The sequence below is a fragment of the Choloepus didactylus genome, assembly GCF_015220235.1.
Source record: "Choloepus didactylus isolate mChoDid1 chromosome 13 unlocalized genomic scaffold, mChoDid1.pri SUPER_13_unloc1, whole genome shotgun sequence".
In the NCBI taxonomy this organism is placed as follows: Eukaryota; Metazoa; Chordata; class Mammalia; order Pilosa; family Megalonychidae; genus Choloepus; species Choloepus didactylus.
In genome coordinates, this window is record NW_023637588.1 from 298,102 (window position 1) to 311,936 (window position 13,835).

A 13,835-nucleotide genomic window follows, 5' to 3' on the forward strand; every position below is an offset into this window, starting at 1 on the left:
ACAGTAGAAGGAAATATAGGAGATAATATACCTATTGCAAAATATATACTACAGTTAATAGTGTTTTAACATTCTTTCATCAACAGTAACAAATGTACTATACCAAAATTATCAATCAATAATGGAAGGGGTTGGTTAGCAGTATGAGAGGATTTGAGTTTCCTTTTATTGTCTTTATTCCTTTTCTGGAATAATGAAAGTGTTCTGAAAATTGAAAAAAAATCAATTGTGGTGATGGATGCACAGTTGTATGGTGGTACTGTGGGCAAATATTGTACACTTTGGATCTTTGGGTAATTGTATGATATGTGAACAATCTCAATAAAAAGTATATCAAAAAATAAATGGAAAAGAATTTTAAAATAAAAATAACCATAAATGGAACTAGAAACTCTGCTGAGTATTGAGTTTCATAGCAATGTCACACAAGTCTCTCAGCACCATCCAAGTTATATGGCAATTTCCACATTGATTTGTCACTGAATTTTTTTTTTAATATTGCCTTAATCTCAGTTAGTCTTTCAATTTTACTAAACATCCCAAATTTGTCAATGACTTGTTTTTCATAAAGTTTTTTTAGTTACTGTGGTGCATACATGGACCATTTTCTCCACTCCTTTCTGTATCCCTGACCTTTGCCCATGTGACTTTGCAGGTATTCACATGAGGTAGTAGATTTTATTTCTTCGTTCCTTGAACACAGGATACAGTTTGCTTTGGCTAAGAGAAGGTGACACTGTGCCAGGTCCAAATATTTGAGAGGTCTTCTGAATTTTTCACACTCTCTTGTAGTCCTGTAAAATCTGCCATGTGAATCAACATGGAATAAACTGATAGAAAATGAGAAACTCATAACCCAGTTGCCTTTTTCCCAAATCATATCACTTGACTAAGACTCACATGGTGTGAGCCTTCTACCAGACTTCTGAGCAAGCCAACTACCAGATTTCTGAATAAGGCTCTCTAAACTGCCAGCTTTTCTCAGACTTATGAGCAAACCAAGCCAAGATCAGCCAAGCATAGACCAGATTGGCATAACTACCCACATGACTCTTGCAAGAGTGAGAAATAGTAAGTGGTTGTTTTTAGTCAATATGTTTTTGAGTGGCTTGCTATGCAATCATTGGTGTCTCTCATTTTCTCAAGTTTTGGAAAGGTTTCCAAAAAGACAATTCCAAGAATTATCATTTGACAAATAAGGATATCTGTTATTTTTCCACAGAGAGGCAACTTATTTCAACAATGCAAGAAGAAAATTTGGAAATACCAAAGTATTGTAGATTTAATTGTATTTTGCATAATATTAAAATTGTGTTATTTATTGCTGCTTTCAGCATATTTTCATGAAAAAAATGTTTCACATTTAGAATTTTCAATCTAATTAAATTCCAATCAAATTTCTTTTTATTTGAATCAACATTTAAAAATTCCTCATGGCTCCTTAATTGTAAAATAGATAGGCAATTCAGCTTTGGTATGAATGGGTTGACTAGATGGTATAAGATATCAATGTAATGCTTTTTAGCGATGATTTTATAGTTTTCATCTCATGGTATACTATCATTTAGGAGAGATGCATCCTGTGGCAACAGTTTGGGAGTATACACTATGAAAAAAATAATGTTCAACAAATATTATTAGCAATCTGTTATATATCTGATTTCAAAACATAAATATCTAATGCCATTCCTTTTCATGGAAAGTGTCTTAGTTTCCAGGCTGCTAAAACAAATACCATAAAATAGGTTGGCTTAAACAACAGGAATTCAATGGCTCAGAGTTCAATAACCAATTCCCAAAGACTGTGGCATTGTGGGGCTTGTAGCCAGCAATCCTTGGTCCTTGGCAATTCTTTTGGCTTTCTTTTCTTTGTCCATTTTCTGTTGTTAATCAGAATTTCAGCCATATTGGATAAGGACCACACTTATTCAGCTGGGTCACAGATTAACTAATACCATCTCCATAGTTTCTGTTTACAAATGGGTTCACACCCACAGGACCAGGGTTTGGTAATTGAGCATGCCTTTTTTGTGAGGCTGTGATTCAATCCCCAATAGAAAGAAATATGGCAAAGCCAGGAAGAAATAGGAAGTCATGTCATGATTTCAGGAGACTTAATTAAAGTAAACTTCAGGATGGAAACATTTTAAGTTGTCTTCCTGTTTTGACTTTCAGAAGTTTATTTTTTTTTCTATGTTTTACTCATGAGTCCATTCATCATAGTGTGCTAATTCTTGTATTTAGAACAGAATATAGCACATAAGAAGTGCTCAGTAATGTGAGCAATTATTATTATTACTATTATCATTTATATTATTGTTTTTTCTGAGTAAAAGATTATCACTCCTACACCTTTCTGGTTTTTGATGGATCTCTGGTATGACATCAGACACTATATGCTGCAGAAAGTTAGGAGCTTTTGAATATGAGACTGGCAATATTGTAAGACATGTTTATATATTTCATAATGTCAATGTAAACACATGAACAGGGCCAATGCTCATATGCAGAATGCAATGTTCCACAGTTCATCATAAACACTAGGAGGAATTGTATTGTGTTACAGTTCTATATCTCATAGATTTTTATACCCCTGTTTATATCACATAGACATCAGTAATAGCTTTTGTTCCAAGATAATGTAGTTTTCTTGATATTTTGTTGCTATCCAATAGAGGTTTTTAATTGCTTCAGAAAGCTAACAGAACATGGATCCCAGGGACACACAAAAATACATAAAGCCTGTAAAATTTTCCATCACAGCAGCTTCAGAAACAGAGGAAGCAATGTCTGTCCCCAAGTTAGGTGAGTTGGTCTAAACTGGTTGTTTGAGAATGGGTATGAATGACATTAGGAGGGAATTTGATGGTTATTTTCATTTTTTTCTTCATTGGGATGTTAAATATAGTAAAAGGAGGAGAAGAAAGAATTGTAAAGGAGGAGTTGAATTAGACTAGATTTTTCTTAAAAATCTCCATTTTAGCTTTCTTTTAATTAAATAATATTTTAAGAAAAGAATGTTTTTGACAAAATCTTCTTGGAAACATGTTTGTCTTTGAGTATTATAAAATAGTCTAGTTGAGAAATGGAAACAATTAAGCCCGCAAATCAGCATGAGAAGGAAAACAGTATAATCAAAATGGAAAGCATGCATTGTTTGTTTCCCTCCTTTGTTCTCTTACACTAACTCCACCCATGGAACCTGGAGCAGAGAGCATGGTTGTTCCCCAACAGTCACCTTGAAGGGGAAGATTCTAGTAAGAGACCCTCAGGACTGTTCATGGAGACCCAGACATGAACAACCTCTAGACTGGAAAGGAGAGTAATCATTGTGGCCTTGTTTAACACACTGTGAAAGGCCATTTGATGGGCAGAGCTTTCACACTTGGTACCATATAGACATCAGTTGACTTCAGCTGTGACTGATTACATCAATGGAGGGTTTGTCCTCTGCAATGAGAGAATTCAATCAACTGGATTTAATCCAAACTGTTGAAGATTTCTAATGAAAAGAGAGAAAGGACTTTCACTTCTTCAGCTATCCACAAAAGTGTTTCCTGAGATCTTCGTCAAACGACTTCATCAGAGTTGCCAGCTTGTTGCCTGCCCTACAGAATTTGGACACATGAATCCCCATAGTTGTGTGAGACACTGTTATAAAATCTTATATTTACAGATACTTCTTGTTGATTCTGTTTCCCTAGAGGAACCTAACTAATACAATTTGGTACTGGGAATGGTTCTTGAGAAACAGAATCTTAAAATGGGCATTTACAATTGATTCCCTACTCAGATTCAGAGGCACAAATGACTGCATTTCCAGTAATCAAGATGACACTGACAGTCCATGGCATGAGTTGACAATGGAGATGCACAAATTATTGCCATTTGATTCAACAAATCATACTCTTGTACAAAGCAAGGCTCTGGGTGGCAGTGTTTTTGACACCTTAACAGAGTTTAGCAGAGTTAAGAGGTAAAATGATGTCAATTGTTTCCTCTTAGATATGCTGGATAAAGTTATAAGAGAAAGGGACAAGGTAAAGACTTCAAATTTGAAACTTAAACACAATATGACAGATGTAAAAGTTTCTATGTGTGCTCTGAAGGAAAATCTTATATCCTGTGGCCACAGACTTGAGATTTCTGAAAACCAGACACAGAGTCTCATTGTGTGAGTAGCAGATTTACAATGTAAATGAAAATCTCAAAATCACAGGGTGTCTGCTGTTAAAGCAAAAGCATTGATTGGAAAAGAATGGGATCCTGAAACTTGGGATGGGGATCTATAGATTGATAATGATGGCAGTGAGGACACTGGAACCCTGGATTCTGCTGAGTCTTTGCTAGATATACCTATATATATATATAGAATATATATATTCTGCCCTGATGAAACAGCCCTCTCTCCAGTCTGTGCTGAAGAGACATGACCAAACCTACAGCCTGCCTTGAAGAAACAGCTTCTCAACCTCCATTCTGCCCAAAGGAGTCCTCCATCCAAACTTCATCTGAAGAGATTAATCCTTCAGTGCCTGCTAAATCTATAATCAACTCCCCTGAGGAGGGAGCCCAGCAATGGAATGTCCTGAGGTAAATGGCTTGAGGGACATACTTTTCATGACCCACCCCACCATCAGTAATTTCTTGAGGACCTATGACTATACTAATGTCCCAACAGTCCCCAAAGGGTGAGGTACAAAGTGCTACCCAGGAAGAAGTATGCTATATTCCAAAAGAACTGTATGAATTTTCCAACTTACATAGAAGTCAAGGGAATATATGTGTGAATGGATATTAAGGGTGTGGGGTAATGGTGGAAGGAATATAAAGTTGGGTCAGGCTGAATTTATTGATATGGGCCTACTAGGCAGATTCTGCATTACATTTTATAGCTTGAGGGCCTAGTAAGAGCATTAACAGTTTGGGTGGGCAACTGAAACATGGATCAAAAGGTGGCCAAAATCACCTGAAATCAAAATGCCAGAACTGCCCTGGTTTAATATAGAGGACAGGATTCAAAGGCTTAGAAAAATTCAAATGTTAGATTGGCTTTACCATGGAAGATCTGCTCTCACACCCCTGGAATGTCCAGAGGACACACCTTTCTCAAGGACTGTGAAGAATAAATTTGTGAGACTAGCTGCACCATCCCTGAGAAGCTCTGTAGTCTCCCTTCTCTGTAGGTCAAATATTACTGTGGTAACTGCTGTCAATTAGCTGGAATCCTTAAACACAATGGGGATAATCATATCCCAAGTCAGCAGAAGCCACATGGCAGCAGTTAAACACAAAAGACAAGGTGGACATGGCAACCATATTGGAAAACAGGCTCAAAGCCACAGTCAAAATAATATGGCTTTCAGAGACTTACAATGTTGGCTAATAGATCATGGAGTATGTAGAAGTAAAATATATCAGCAGCGACTAAATTCTTGTTTGATATGTATAAGCAGAAGAATTCTAGGTCAAGTGAACAAAAGTTCACCTTGAATTACAGAAACAGAGATTCATGGCTGTAATTAATTCCCAGACTTGAGACAGTTTACAAACCTTCAGCCCCTTGAATGAAGGGAAGTCTGGGTACCCTTGGGGAAGGACCCTATTATACTGCCAAAAATTTATACTGTTAATCTTCATCTGAGCCTTCCTCAGGTAGACCTACAGCCTTTTACCAGGGTAACTGTGCATTGGGGAAAAGAAAATTATCAGATATTTGGGGGATAATTAGAAACTGCTTCAGAAGTGACATCAATTCCAGAAGACAAAAAATGTCACTGATCCACCAGTCAAAGTTAGATCTTATGGAAGTCAGGTGATTGATGGAGGTTTAGCTCAGGTCCACCTTACAGTGGGCCCAGTGGGTCCCTGGACCCAATGTGTGGTTATTTCCCCAGTTCAGGAATGCATAATTGGATTGGAAATATGCAACAACTGGCAGAATCCTCACATTGGTTACCTGACTTGTGAAGTCATGGTTATTATGGTAGGAAATGCCAAGTGGAAGCTGCTTGAACTTCCCCTGCCCAGTAAAACAGTAAAGCAGAAGTAATATCAGATGCCTGGAAGGATTGTAGAGATTAATCTCACTCTTAAGGACTTGAAGGATGCAGGTGTAGTGATTTTCACTACATCCCCATTCAACTCTCCTATTTGGCCTGTGCCAAAAACAGATGGGTCTTGGAGGATGACAGTGGATTAACCAGGTTGTTACTCCAATTGCAGCTGCTGTTCTAGAATTGATATCATTGCTTGAACAAATCAACCCATCCCTTGGTACCTGGTATGCAGCTATTGTACTGGCAAATGATTTTTTTCTCAATAGCTGTTAGTAAGGACCACCGGAAACAGTTTACATTCAGCTGGCAAGCCAGCAGTATACATTCACTGTGCAATCTCAGGGGTATATCAACTCTCCAGCCCTTTGTCATAATATTGTCCACAGGGACCATGATTGTTTCTCCCTCCCACAGGATATCACACTCGTCCATTATATTGATGATATCATGTTGATTGGATCTAGTGAGCAAGAAGTAGCAACTACTCTAGATTTGTTGGTGAGGTATTTGTGTGCCATAGGATGGGAGATAAATCCAACAAAAATACAGGGGCCTTCCAACTCAGTAAAATTTCTAGGTGTCCAGTGGTGTGGGACATGTTGAGATATCCCTTCTAAGTTGAAGGATAATCTGCTGCATCTGGCCCTTCTTATGGCCACAAAAGAGGCACAATGCATAGTTGGCCTCTTTGGATTTTGGAGATAACATATTCCTCATTTGGGTGTGCTACTTCAGCCAATTTACTGAGTCACCAGAAAAGTTTCTAGTTTTGAGTGGGGACAGGAACAAGATGAGGGTCCTGGCCAGGTTCAGACTGCTGTGTAAGTTGCTCTGCCACTTGGACCATAGGATCTAGCTGATCCAATGGTGTGGAAGTGTCAGTGGAAAACAGGGATGCTGTTTGGAGGCTTTGGCAGGCTCCTATAGGAGAATCACAATGTAGGCCCTTAGGATTTTGGTGTTAAGCTTTACCATCCTCTGCAGATAACTGCTCTCCATATGAGAAACAGATTTTGGTCTGTTATTGGGTCTTAGTAGAGACAAAACTCTTAACCATGGGCCACCAAGTTACCGTAAGACCTGAGTTAATTTTCATGAGCTGGGTGTTGTCCAACCCATCAAGCCATAAAGTTTGGTGTGCACAGCAGTACTCCATCATAAAATGGAAATAGTACATATGAGATAGAGCTTGAACAGGTCCTAAATGCACAAGTGGGTTACATGATGAAGTGGCCAAAGTGCACATGGCCCCCGCTACTTCGACCTTACCTTCTCTTTCCCAGCCCAGAGCTATGGCATCTTGGGGAGTTCCTTATAATCAGTTGACTGAGGAAGAGAAAAATTGGGCCTGAGTTTACAGATGGGTCTGCACAATGGGCAGGTGCCACCCAAAAGTGGACAGCTGAAGCATTGCTGTCCCTTTCTGGGATATCCCTGAAGGACAATGGTGGTGGGAAATCTCTTAGTGTGTGGACCTTTGAGCAGTGCACCTGGTTGTTTAATTTGCTTGGAAGGAGAACGTGCCAGAAGTGAATTTGTATACTGATCCATGGGCTGTTGCTAATGGTTTCGCTGTATGATCAGACACTTGGAAGGAACATGATCAGAAATTGGTGAGAAAGAAGTCTGGGAGGAGGTATGTGAATCGACTTTTCTGATTGGGCAGGATACATGAAGATATTTGTGTCCCATGTAAATGCCCAACAGAGGATGACTTCAGCAGAGGAGGATTTTAATAATCAAGTGGATAATATGAACTGTTCAGTGAATACAAACCATCCTTTTTCCCCAGCCCACTGCTGTTATTGCCCAATGGGCTCATGAACAAAGTGTTCATGGTGGTAGGGATGGAGTTTATGCATGGGCTCAGCAACATGGACTTCCAATCACCAAGGCTGACCTGGCCACAACCGTTGCCTAGTGCCCAATATGTCAGCAGCAGAGACTGACACTCAGTACCTGAAATGGCACCATTCCCTGAGGTTGTCAGCCTGCTACCTGGTTGCAGGTTGATTACATTGGACCACTTCCATCATGGAAGGGGCAGTGATTTTTTCTCTCCAGAATAAACATAACTCTGGTTATGGGTTTGCCTTCACTGCATGCAATGCTTCAGCCAAAGCTACCATATATGGACTTATGGTATGCCTTACTCAATGTCATGATATTCCACACAGCATTGCTTCTGACCAAGGAACCCACTTCATAGTCAGTGAAGTACAGGAATGGGTACATGCTCATGTAATTGTCTAGTCTTACCATGTTCTCTATCATCCAGAGGCAGCTGGGTTGATAGAACAAGGGAATGGACTGTTGAAGACTCAATTGCAGTGCCAACTAGGTGGAAATACCTTGTATGGCTGGGACATTGTTCCCCAGGAAGCTGTGTATGTTCTGAATCAGCATCCATTCTGTGGTGCTGTTTCTCACATAGCCAGGTTTCACATGTCCAAAAATCAACAGGAGGAAACAGGAGTGGAACCACTCACTATCACTCGTAGTGATCCACTAGGAAAATTTTTGCTTCCTGTCCCTGGAAGCTTAAGCTCTGATGGTCCACAAGTCTTAGTTCCCATAGGAGGAGTGCTTATACCAGGAAAGACAACAATAATCCCATTGAACTGGAAGTTCAGGCTGCCACCTGGCCACTTTGGGCTTCTTATGCCACTGGATCAACAGGCAAGGAAGGGGATTACTGTACTGGCTGGGGTGATTGATCCTCACTATCAAGGAGAAGTAGCATTGCAGAAACTGGTTGAGATAAGTATCAGAACAGCTGAGAGAGAGGAGTGATCAGAACACAGAAGTGACTGCTTGCATTGAAACAATGAAAACATGAGTTGAAAGCAGAGCATTGTGTATCAAGGAACATGTTACTCTCCATGTATATGAAACAACCACCAGCATGGCACAGAGTTTCTGGGACATGGCAATTGTGTAGAGCAGAGGGTTTCAAATAGTCACAAAGCAAATCAGCAAACTTTTTCTTCAACTATTACATAACACCTCTGATTTTTAGTGAACTCAGTATCAAGAATTCATTAAAGTCTTTTAGATTTTCAAAAAGAGAAAGCAGAGGAGGAGGGAGCAAGATGGCAGCATAGAGAGGAGTAGAATTTAGTTAGTCCCATGGGGTAACTAATAAACAACTAGGTGCAACTAGTAAATAATCTTGAATAACTCCAGGGAGACAACCAGGACTGTCCACACACTTTACACCAATCTGGATTGGGTGGAATGGATGAGATCACAGTGGGAAATCTCTAAGGAAAAACTGCAGAACCACACAGGGAGGCCTTCCTCAAATGGCAGGCTGAGCTGCAAAACCTCACTGTGGGAGAAACCAGCAGTACCAGAGCAAGTGAAGATAGCTCATCCCAGCTCCAACTGGGGTTTCAATTAACAAATATGGACTGCTGAATACAAGCTTCAAACAAAGACAAACCTTAACAAGCAGACAGAGGCTTTTAGTGATGACTGACCTTAAAGAGCCAGAAAACTCCTGTGTCTCAGGAAAGGAGCCCAGAAGACCATGTGCTATCTCTGGCCAATGGGTGAAACTGGGGGCCCATGGACTGAATTTGAAGGTGGGCTTTATTTCCCTTTTCCTGTCTTTCAACCTGAGTGGATTAGTGAAAAAAGCCTCAGCCATTTTCAGTTTGCAATGTTGTGATACAGAAAGGGGTGGAGATAACAGAGTTAGAGAGACAAATGAGCAATTCAAATGCAGAAGATAACTCCCTAGGGGGTCTTTCTACACTAAGAGAAAGGAAGTGGGGCCCAGCTCTAGTGTAGGCCTTCCCTTCAGAACTCACACCACAGAGCCTGGTGGAAAACAGCCAAAACAGAAACTAAAGGGGCCACACTGTCTTACACCAGTTGTGAGTCACAGGCTAACAGGTGCCACCTGTTAGAAAAAGCATGGTGGCTAGAGACCTCACAGGGAAGTCAGTCAATCTTCTAATATACACCTTCAGGGAAACTTGAAACTGAATATAACCCCATTCTGAGATGTGAACCCATTCTGGTCTGGAAAAATCTGATTGAGGTAACAAGGAAACCAGATTCCTAAACAACAGAAAACTAAAAACTAAACTAGGAAAAACAAAGATAAAGCCCAGTAAAAGGAATAAAATTCCACCTCAATTAAGATACAGTAGAGGTGTTGTTTCACTTTAATGAAATAATCAACTAAATATTTTCAAAGAAGTGCTAAATTAACTCAAAAACCAAATCAACAAGTTCAGGGAGGATATGGCAAAAGAGATGAAGGCTATAGAGAAAACACTGGGAGACCACAAGGCAGAAATCAAAAGTTAAAAAAAAAAACAACAACTGGCAGAATCTATGGAAATGAAAGGCACAACACAAGAGATGAAAAACAGAGTGGGAACATTCAACAGCAGATCTCAAGAGGCAGAATAAAACACTCAGGACCTGGAAAACAAGACACCTGAAATCCTAAATAGAAAAGAACAGATATGGAAAAGAATGGAAGAATATAAACAATGTCTCAGGGCATTAAATGACAACATAACATGCATGAATGTTTAGGTCATTGGTGTCCCAGGAGTAGAAGAGAAGTGAAAAGGGGTGGAAGCAATAACAGAGGAAATAATCAATGAAAATTTCCCATCTCTTATGAGAGACATAAAATTACAGATCCAGGAAGCACAGCATACCCCAAACAGAATAGATCTGAATAGATATACAAGACACTTAATAATTGATTGTCAAATGTCAAAGAAAAAGAGAGAATCCTGAAAGCAGCAAGAGAAAAGCAATCCATCACATAGAAAGGAAGATTGATAAGACTATGCAGAGATTTCAGTAGAAACAACTGAGGCAAGAAAGAAGTGGTGTGATATATTTAAGATAACAAAAGAGAAAAACCACCAATGAAGCATCCTTTATCTGGCAAAACTCTCCTTCAAATATGAGGGAGAGTTAAAAATATTTTCTGACAAACAGACAATGAGAGAGTTTGTGAGCAAGATACCTGCTCTACAGGAAATACTAAAGGGAGCACTAAAAACAGATAGGAAAAGACAGAAGTGAGAGGTTTGGAGCACAATTTTGGGTTATGGTAACACAGCAATGTAAGTACATTGAACAAAGTTGAATGTGAGTATGGTTGAAAGAGGAAGATTACAAGTATGTGGGTCACCAGAAGGAAACAGGAAAGATAAAGACTGGGACTGTGTAACTCACTGGAACCTAGAGTGCTCAACAATTGTGATAAAATTTACAAATATGTTTTTACATGAGGGAGAACAACTGAAGGTGAAACTTGCAAGGTATTAAAAGTGGGGTGGTATTTGGGAAAAATACAATCAATGCAAACTAGAGACTATAGTTAACAGAAATATTGTATTATGCTTCCTTTGATATAATAAAGGCAATATAACAAAACTAAATGCCTATAACATGGACTCCTAAGGGAGGGGTATGGGACTTGGCATTGGTGTTGTTGTCTGACTCTTGTATTCTACTTTAGTTTAATTCTATCTTTCCTTTTATTGCTTTTTAGCTGTCCTTATTTTCTTTCTTTTTCTCTTTCTTTTGTCTCTCTACCTTCTTTGACTCTTCCTCCTTCTTTGTGGAAGAAATGGAGATGTCCTTATATAGACAGTGGTGATGGCAGTGAATGCATAAATACAGGATTTTACAGGGAATCATCAATTGTTTACTTAGGACAGAATGTATGGTTGGCAACTGTTCTGATTTGCTAATGTTGACAGGATGCAAAGCACCAGAAATGGCTTGGCTTTTATAAGGGGGTTTATGTGGTTATAGAGTTACAGTCTTAAGGCCATACAGTGTCCCAGGTAATGCATCAACAATCAGGTACCTTCTCTGGAGGATGGCCAATGGAATCCAGAAAACCTTAGTTGGGAAGGCACATGGCTGGCATCTGCTCTGCAGTTCTTGTTTCAAAATAGCTTTCTCCCAAGACATTCCTCTCTAGGCTTCAGCTTCTTTCCAAAATGTCACTCTCAGTTGCTCTTGGGGCATTTGTCCTCTCTTAGCTTCTCTGAAAACAGCATAAGTCTGTTTTCAACAGCCGTCTTCAAGTGTCTCTCATCTGAAGCAACTCTCTCAGCTTCTGTGCAGTCTTCAAAGTGTCCCTCTTGGCTGTAGCAAGCTCACTCCTGTCTGAGCTTATATAGTACTCCAGTAAACTAATCAAGGCACATGCTGAATGGATAGGGCCACACCTTCATGGAAATTATCCAATGAAAAATCTTGCCCAGTTAAGTAATCACAGCTCCATGGAAACATCCAAACAAAAGTCTTCAACCCAATCAACACCAATACATTTCCTGCCCATACAAGACTGCATCAAAGATAATAGCATTCTGGGGGACCTAGTACATCCAAACCAGCACATTACAACCCCAGGACCACAAAATGACGTGATTTTCCATATACAAAATACATTCATCCCATCACAATGTCACAAAAACTTAAATCATTTCAGTAACAATAGTTAAGTACAGGATCCCATTAAATTGGTTACAGGCATGATTTGTCCTAAGACATAATTCCCCTCTAGCTATGGACCTGTGAAATACAGAACAAGTTATGTATTTCCAATATACAAAGCAGGGACAGTCATAGGGTAAGAATTCCCATTGCCATAAGGAGAAACTGAAAGGAAAACAGGGTTAACAGGACCAAAACTGTTCCTAAAATCCACAGGGCAAACTCCATTAGATTTCAAAATCTGAGACTGTTTAACAGAATGGTGATGTATCTTTGGGGTTTGAGACAGCAGCTTTCCCACACTTTCCAAGGGCCTACATGGCAGCTCTTTTCTCTCCAAATGCTGGGATGAATGTTCCAAATATCCACACATGGGGATAACACCTCCTCAAACATTGGGGCAACACCCAGATTCCCTTCCATCTCTGGGGCACAGGCTTAACTCCCTCAGAAGAGTAGGGTGGTGGGCCAGGTTCTCCCCAAAGCCCTAGAAATGTGCTCCACCCTCCATGAGGCCTGAGTGGAAGCACTTTCTGAATATTGAGGTGGAAGGCCTACCTTTGAACTCTGGGACAAACTCACCCTTTCCATGCATGTGGGCCACTCCACTCTCCCAGCCTATCTCTTAACTCCACACCTCAACCTTCATGGCTCTGTCTTTGAAAAATTTTTTCTTCAGTTTCTTCCTTGTCTGTATTCTCCAGTCCAGACCAACATCTTCCCTGTCTATAAAGATCTCACAAAAATTCTGTTGGCTTCATGTGAAGCACACAGGGTTCAAAGCCATCAGACAATAGGACTTTCCACAAATCCTTTCTGGATAACTTCATCTCCAATCCTGTCTTGTACTGAAATGTTGGCTGGGTTCTATGTTTGGTTAAATCCTCATGTTGGGCTGTAGCTTCTAGAGTTCCACCTCCTGGAAGCCCAGAATTTTCCAAACCATCAGTTTCTGCTTTCTTTGAACCCAAGAGTTCAGTTCTAAGTTTATCTCTCTCTGCTCACATTTTACTATAAACTGCAAAGAGAAGCCATGCTATATCCACAAATTTTAGTTTTAAAATCTTTTCAACCATGTATCCCAGCTTGACACTCTCAAATTCTTCCTTCCATCCACCACCAGGACTCAATTTTGCCAAATTCTCTGCCACTTTAAAACAAGGATTACCTTTCTTCCATTTTGCAACAACACATTCATCATTTCTGCTCAAGTCCTCATCAGCAGTATCTTTAGAGTCCATATTTCTACCAACAATCTCTTCAAAAAACTCTAGGCCTTTTCTATCAAGC